Source organism: Elephantulus edwardii, unplaced genomic scaffold, assembly GCF_000299155.1.
Source record: "Elephantulus edwardii isolate Elephantulus edwardi_28Jun2011 unplaced genomic scaffold, EleEdw1.0 scaffold00261, whole genome shotgun sequence".
Classification (NCBI taxonomy): Eukaryota; Metazoa; Chordata; class Mammalia; order Macroscelidea; family Macroscelididae; genus Elephantulus; species Elephantulus edwardii.
In genome coordinates, this window is record NW_006400011.1 from 363,376 (window position 1) to 372,332 (window position 8,957).

Below are 8,957 nucleotides of genomic sequence, written 5' to 3' on the forward strand. Positions count from 1 at the left end.
CTTGCAGTAATTAATTGATGGTTGTTTTGTAATCAGCTTGTGATCTTGTTTTAACTGCTGACGCTGAGTTTCTCCAACTACTCTTTCTACAGATGTAGTCAGTTTGATTCCTGTATATTAGTTGAGACCCATGTGTATAGTTGCCAGTTTTATTTTTTAAAAAGGTATATGAAAGAAATAAATCACTGTGCAAAATTCTATCATGTGACCTATGACTGTGTTTCAGCCTCTAAGATACTATTTTCCAAATACCTTTTACTTTTCCTTTTTTTAGAAATACTTGTTTATTTACAAAATTCAAATACATTATTTTTCACACCAGATCTTTCCCATGCCTTCACCTTCCACTCTTTCCACCAATGAAATTGTGTGATTCTGTGATTAACGCCCCCCCAAACCTCACCCCTCTTCTCCCACACACCCTCACCTTGTATCCTCATACTCATTCTACAGTAATTTTCTTATACAGTGTCCTTATGGGACTGAATAAGTTCACTTAGCATACTACTCTCCAGTCCCTCCCAAAATCATTGTTCCTGAGTGCTATTGTATAAATGTACCATAATTTCTCAATTCATTTATTTTTGGTTGGGCATTTGGGCTGTTTCATGTTCTTGTGATGGTGAATAATGCTGCTATGAACATTGGTGCACAAGTCCCCATTTGTGCCTCAGTTCTCATTTTCTCAGGGTATATTCCAAGTATTGGAATATCTGGGTCATATAGAAATTCTCCATTCAGCTTTTTGAGAAAGCGCCAAACTGCCTTCCAGAGTGGTTGTACCCTCTTCTTTGTTTCCAAATTTTCATTTGTGTTATCAGTTACTATTAAAACATCCTGACTGTATGTTTGCTCTATTTTAGACTACAGAACTTTGTAGAAATACTTAATTTCTTCATTGTTGGTTTCAGTGTTTCCTGTGGATATTTGAGTAATAGTTACATATTGGCAGGTCTTCCTTGTATACATGTGAATTTTTATACTATCACTGACAGCATTACAATTCAGGAGAGATTTTGAAAAAGTTCTGTGTTTTTTTTTTCTTTTTATGATGAACATAACACCATTCCTCTTCAATTTGTCATTCCTAGTCTAGTAAATCAAATGTTTGTCTAATGCCAATTAGTAAATAGTAGCAGTCTATCTCAGCTCACTAATGTCTAGAATACTGATTTTTATGCATTACACTTTATTTATTTAACTTCAAGTCTTCCTAGTCTCTTATTTCATGCTTTCCACATTCTAATTATTAATGGATGTTTTCAGCTGTTTCTTCTTACTTTGAGTCAAGTTCTTCACTGGCTGAAAGCTTTAGTTCCTCAACATCATTAATGTAGACTCTATTTTGAGCTATTCCCCTGTTGATCACGTTTTGAATGCTTTTCAATAAGAAAACATTTTTCTAATAGTTTCAGTAACAGTATTAGCATTATAGAATATTTATTGAGGTAAGTATCAAAAAGTATCATCACAATTAATTAGTTCCCATTACCTTGTATTTTATTTGACACAAGTAAGATTAGAAAATATTAAATAACATTTCTATGAATTCTTGTGGATTAGTGTCATTCTATTTTTGTTGATATGAGAAAACTGATATTATTTCAGCAAATCTAGAATGACTATATTGTTGCTCTGATCAACTACCATATAATTTTAAACTCTAGTAATGTGGCCACATATTAGTTACTAGATATCAAAATAATAATTTCATAAATATTTATTAATGTGTACATTAATAAATTATGTATAAAATAAGAGGTCTGGTAACCTAATAAGTAGATAGTTGTTCTGTCAACCTAAAGGTGGTGGTTCAAAACCACTAACTGCTCCTTGGGGGAAAAAACAATAAACAATTACCTCCATGAGATCCTCTGAAAATCCAATAGTGAGTCAGTCAGTTATGAGTCAGTCCTGATTCAATGGCAACTAGGGCATTTTTTGTTTGTTGGTTGGTTTTGTAGTTATTTTAACAAAAGTTTACAAAAGGTTCTACTCTCTTTCATTCGTTGTTACATATTTTCCTCGTTCCTCCACTCTTCCCCCTCCCCAGTCCATTTTGTAATGCATACGCTTCGTATTCTAGATTGCTAATCATCATACATATAATACCTAGTCATATATTCCTCTCAGGTAGTCATTCCCCTCATATATTTAAGTGCCATGTTCATTAGTTACTCATTCTTTTTCTGTTCTCCCCACCCCTTGCTTTATGTTCTTTTGTTTTCTGTTTTCACCACCCTCTTATTTTCTAACAATAGTGTTATGCAGTATTTGTCCTTTATTGATGGAGGTATTTTGCTCAACATAATATTAAGTAGGGAAGTGAAAGCCTCTAACAAATGACGCTGGTAACATTAGAAAACTAGCTGCCGGAAACTGAGCAAGATCTACACCTAGCAAAACCCACCTTATAGTAGATCAGGGATCTAGGGGTAAAACCATCAGAGAAAAACCTAGGAATAACTCTGCATGCTCTAATCTATAGCGTGAGCAAACTTAATGGAAAATCTACAGCCAGGAAAGAGTAAAATAAATGATATCTTCTAAATATCAAATCTATATGCACATAAAAAACAAACAAATAAAACCAAACCAAACAAAAACCTTCTCAAACAGGGTAAAAAGAAAGTCCATACATTGGGGAAAAATATTTGGCAATGACATATCTGATACGAGATGCATATCAAAAATTTATAGAATGCTCCAATACCACAACGAGAAAAAGAAACAATCCAATCACAAAGTGGGAACAAGGTATGAACACACATTTTATTAAAGAAGAAATTAAGATTGCCAACAAACAAATGAAGGCATGTTGAAAATCCCTAGGTATCAGAGAAATGCGAATCAAAGCAACTATGAAATATCTGAACAAGGGGATTTTTTAAAATGGCTAAAATAATATAAAAACGTGTTGACAAATGAGACAAAAACATTCTTGCTCTTATAAAGCTAAATTTCAGTAATAATAAACACAATTCATAAAAAATGTAGAAGTAAATATGCAAGAAAATTGTGTATCTTAAAAGCACAACTTAAACTAAAGAAGACTACAATTGACCTGAGGCAGGTTACCGAGTGAAATTATAAATTATGCAATTTATTTCTAAAAGGAAGTGAGAAATGGAGGAGATTATGAATGTTTCCAGTATCTCCAAGAACGAGATGCAAGAAGACATTATATGTGTAAAATTTTAGTAGAGGAAACATCTGTGAGAGAAAATAAGTTGAGACCATACAAATCTAAGACAGTCATTAGACAGTGATCCAAGTCTCTCTCAAAGTCTAAGGAAATGGAGAGAGAGGTGGGCGGGAAAGGCGAATGTCTTCTGATTATCTTTCAGAGACCTGTATTCAAAGTCAGCCAATAAAGCATTATTATCTCTTAGGGATTAGCCTGTTTTATGGAAAATATGTACCTCAGTATATGTTTTCTCCATTTCTCGGGATAGAAATGGATTCAAAGAGCAGCAGCTGAGTTCATGAGCCTAGTAAGTTCCCAAATTGAGAATCTGAGAGAGGAATTACAGCTTCCTAAATGAACCAGACTATAGAAGTTATATTCTGGGCCAAGGGGATACATAGAATTGAAATGGGGAAAGGGAATAGTACGCTAGAAATAGAAAGACAGTTTGCAGGACCGAAAGGTAACGAGCCAGAGAAACATAGTACTCTGATAATAGAAAGTGGAAAAGTTAACTGGACTCATCACATACAAACTCTAAGGTATACTAAAAATACTTGTGTGTTCTCCAGAAGCAATTGAATTTTTTTTAAAAAGTAGTGTTGTTCTGTATACATATTACATAATTCAATATACATATTCACACCATCTTCTTTTTCTAAAGATAAGTTTAGAGTTTGAGTCAACTCAAACAGAGACTGAAATGTTAATTCTTGACAGAATGATAGATTGAGACCACAGTAATGATATTTGAAGCAGGTACAGTTGTTAGAATGATGTTGTTTGTGCCATCGAGTTGGAACTGACCCATTGTTGACCCTCCAGCAGGTTTTCAGAGGCAGTTAATTGCATGGGAGGAGATTGCTCATCCTTCAAACATAAATTGTATGAAGTATAAACCTAGCAAAATGAAAAGCTGCAAAGCAATGAAATGAAACTAATAAAGATGCACATTGGACTAATTAGTGAGCTAAACTGGATTAAGATTGCCTATTTTGAGTCAGGTAATGATGTGGTCTGCTGTGCTGAGAATAATAAAAGAAGTATGGCATCATATCCATGATTAAAAAGAGCATTTCGTAATCTACCTTGAAATATCATGTTGTCAGTGAGCTAATATCAATAATCATAGAAAAATATTAGTTAAGACGGTCTCGTAGATCAAGGCTCGTGTAGCATAGTTGGAGGGCATCGCCCCTGAAGATCAGGTTGTGCTCCTGGGAGGCACTCCCCTGGAAGATGAGGCTATCCTGGCCGAGTATGGGGTGGAGCCCCTGGCCACTCTGGAAGTAGTTGGTCTCATGCTTGGAGGTAAAGTCCATGGTTCCTTGGCTCGTGCTGGCAAAGTGAGAGGTCAGACTCTCAAGGTGGCCAAACAGGAGAAGAAGAAGAAGACTGGCCGAGCTAAGCGGTGCATGCAGTACACAGACGTTTTGTCAATGTTGTGCCTACTTTTGGCAAGAAGAAGGGACCCAATGCCAACTCTTAAGTCCTTTGTAATCCTGGTTTCCCTTAATAAAGCCACTTAATCCAATAAAAAAAAGAAAAATATTAGTTAATACGCATATTACCCTTATATATACATCAATCGCTAAACCCAAAGATTAAGAACTTTAAGATCTCTAACAACTTTTCTAGTCTGAATTGATCAAACATTGAAACAGCATGCCTTGATAATTACTGGTGATTGGAGTACGAACATTGGAAAAAAGAGAGGAAGGATCAGTGGTTGGAAAATATGCACTTGATTAAAGAAATAAAAGTTGATATTGCAGCAACAATTTTTTTACAAAATGAGGCTTACTCTTTCCAAATAATAGTTTATTAAAACCATTAATGGTGAGGCTCACTAGGTATAAAGGAGAATCAAATCAACTATATCTGTGGAAAAAGATGATGGAGATAATATCAGTCAGAACAAACTAGAGCTAAATCGTAGAACATCAAATGTTCAAGTTGGAAGTGAAGAAAATAAAAACAAATTCATAAAGCCAAAATGTTACCTTGATTATATCCAACTTGAATTTTTTAAATATTTATATGCGGATAAATTTAGATAACTGAGCAAAATGTTTCAAGAGGCAGTTAGAAAAGATGAAAATTCAACCATGAAAGGGAGAAAATTCTAGCATATGTAAATCAAAAGAAAAGGAAAAAACCTCAACATCCTCATGTTGAACCTTGCCCTATCTTAATAAATTTATTGTAACATAAACAAGTTAGCAGTATATATTTGATGAATTAAAAATGTGAAAACATTTTTCAATTTAATTTTAAACAAAATTCAGTTATATATATATAAAGAATGAGTTTGAGTGTTAAATAACAATATACAATTTAAAACTAAAATATATGTTATCTTTAGCAATCAGTATATTGTAAGAGCATCTGTTACAAGGTTAAGACATTAATTACCGTATTTATCTTCTGAACTCTACCGCACTGTTAACTTATTTGCTGTATGTAAAAGAAGGGATTCTTGTAAATTTAGCTCACCATGCAGTCTGAATAAATGTGATCAAAAGGTATAACCCTAACACACACCTTTTCTAACATTTTTTAACCATGTGATATTCCCTTGATCTGTTCAAATGACTTTCCTTAGGGGCACCATTTAGTACTGTAAAATTCTTATTTCTCATAATGTTATTCATAATTTGTTCTGATGCACACGGTTGGAAGTCTTTGCCTAGTCAGTAAAACACAGGTAAACATCTTTCTGGTATTCTCTGCTTTCAGTCAAGATCCATTTGACATCTTCAATGATATCCCTTGCTCCACATTCAATCCATAACCCTAGAATGATAGATTTTACTTTCTTTGAAGCTTTTTCTAAGGAATAAAATCAATAACACAAGTACCACCTGTTAAATTTAGATCAGCTTTCTTTTCTAATATTCCCGTCACTATTTCCCCTTCTTCTCTTTCTCTGTAATCTCCTCACAGATTTATATTATTGAGTGCTAAAAATACAGCATTTAGATACAATTTTTATATTTTGTGCCAGGATGTCTCAAGTTCCTGAGCTCTCTCTCTTTTCTTTTCTTTATTTTTTTGTAATTTTTGAAAGCGAGCAGTCAAGACCTGTACTTTTAGCCTGAGACTCCTAGGAATAGTACAGACAAAACAAAAAGAAAAAAGTTGAAAAAGAAGCAAAAAACAAGCAGGAATAGAAGTGGATACAAGTTACATAAAAACAGCAGAAATCATAGCTTCAAAGCAGGGTCTGTGGGATCTCATGGTGAACAGAGAAATCAAAAGGCAAACAAAGAGGGACTTTTTGGTATTCACCTTACTGTCTAAAGGAAGCCTCCAGAGAAACTGAAATAAAAGTAGTTTAAAGAACATCTACCTCTGAGAGTATAATTCTTGAAAGAATGAAGATTGAGATGAATATCAAGATATTTTCAGAACACCATTCCTTTCTCTTTATATGCAAATAGGACTATGCATATATGCACAGAGAAAACCTGTTCTCATAAAATAAGTCATGACTTGAGGAAGAGTGTAGCAAAAAATTTTGGATTCGAAAAAGTAGTTATTTCTTCACTTTGTATAAAAATGAACCTCTTGTACTAAGTTGTAATTAATGATGTTTGACTAAGCCTATGTTTAGTTTACAGAAAACACATAGGATATTGTTTCATGGGATTAATTAATCATACACCAAACAATATTATTTATTTAATTAAAATTCCCTTTAAATCTTAAGCATATAGTCAATATTCAGACTCAATCAGCTTATCAGTTGGAATGCAATTTCAATAAATATGGCCAAAGCATTAACATTTTGAAGGACAGGGCAACTTATAACTGGTAATGATAATATTGATATTTGGGACTTAAAACAAGTATTTTAAAATAACTTCAATTAAAATTTTATTAATATAATTTTATTTTCCAGGATATTGCAAAGCAGACTCTGAGTAACACAACATTCATTGATAGCTCTATTGATTAGGAGTCAGGTGGACTGATGGCTTGTCTTCGCAAATAGATGTTGAATCTTTTATATTCAAGTCACAGCTTTCAAGCGAGAGATTGCTTGTCTTATAAATGGAGTGATCTATATACAGCTTTTAAGGAAGAGGCCACTCAGGAAAAAAAATGGAACATTACCACACTTTCCTTGTTTTCATGCCTGTAGATTTCTTTACTGTAGAAAAAACATAATAATAATAATGAGGAAAGTTTACAATAATACAAAAATGTTCTGAGAAAAGAGATCAATTAAGTGGAAAATCAAAGCTAGCTAAACAAAATAAATTTTATTGACAAAAAATCATGTTTATGTTAGAGCATTCAGCTGATGACAAAAAGGCCTCTCTCTGATGGTATACAACATGCTCACACGGGCTGATAGCACACGAGGAAATAAAGAAAGAAGAAAGATGGATTGTAAGACTTGCTTCTCAATATAAAAAATATGTCTGATATATCTGCTTGTGGCCCAGAAGGATTTAATTTCTCAGCTGAAATATTCCCAAACAATGGGTAAAGTATAAGAAATGATCTTTTATGGGAGTTAACGTATCAAACCCGATGTCAACCAACAGGCGAGGCATTAGAAAAGGAAAGATAGTGAGCCTCAAGAAATGAGAAACACAAGTCAGAAACCTTCAAATTACAGCAACATATGACCATCAGGGTCTCTGGCCATTGACCTAGGGAAGGGAATGCCAGGTGGACACTTAAAGTTTAGAAGATGGGAGCAGAGAGGGCAAATGGAGACAAAGAAAACTTGAGCAAGCATGGCAGAGTCCTAGAAACAAAAGAGAAAAATTAAGAGAGCTGAGCTGAACATTCCCTCAAGCCTTTCAGTGCCCTTCTCCATAAGCATATGCTGTGGGGGAGAGTCTAAGACAGAGGACACAAACATCTGATAAAAGCTGCAGACCAAACAGTACACAATGCTTGTTCTTATCACAGGTATTTAACTCCTATACACTATAAAGTGTACTTGGTAAAAGTAAAGGAAATAAGGTTAAAAAAAAAAACCCAACCCCAACAAACCTGATTTTATGAGAGAAAAGAAAATATAGCAATGAGAAAATTTGACAAAATAGTTCCTGAAGCTTCCAATTAGAGAAAACATTTTCTATCTATAATCGATAATCTCCCATGGATCTTCTGTGACAACCTTGCCTCCAATTCCACAAAGCAGTTAGACAAGAAGATAAATATGCGAATTGGCAGAAATTTCTGGTAGCCTAGTTACAAGAAGTTACACTGCAATATTGAAGGCAAAAAGTTCGAAACCACCAGCTGTTCAGTGCAAGAAAGATGGGAATTCTCCTTCCATGTGATTAACTGCCTGTGAAAACCCACCTAAGGGTCAGCTAGGGGTCTGTTCTGATTTGATGGTACACCACAACACCAGTTCTACTGCATTTCCAGCTCTTTGGGAAACTAATATAAGAAAAATAAAACCACAGAAAACAGGTAAAAGAAAAAGAAAAGAAAATATTACTCAGGTGTCAGAGAAAGTAGTATGATTCATAAAGCAATTTAGCTGACACCAAATTTCTATAAAGTACTGCTGGAAATTTCAGTAATTAAATCTAAGAATTGTGTAAAATCTAATATGCAAATTATATGTTTATTTCAAACATTTTGTCACCTGGAAAGAGACCTATTTTACTCCATTTCTGTCTTTCTCAACCCCAGATTTCAACCACTACGTTCTATTTCTTTCAAATCTGAAAATTTACTCAATTCATTTCTCTCATACCACAGTTACTGTAGAGTAACTCCATTTTTATTGTTACAG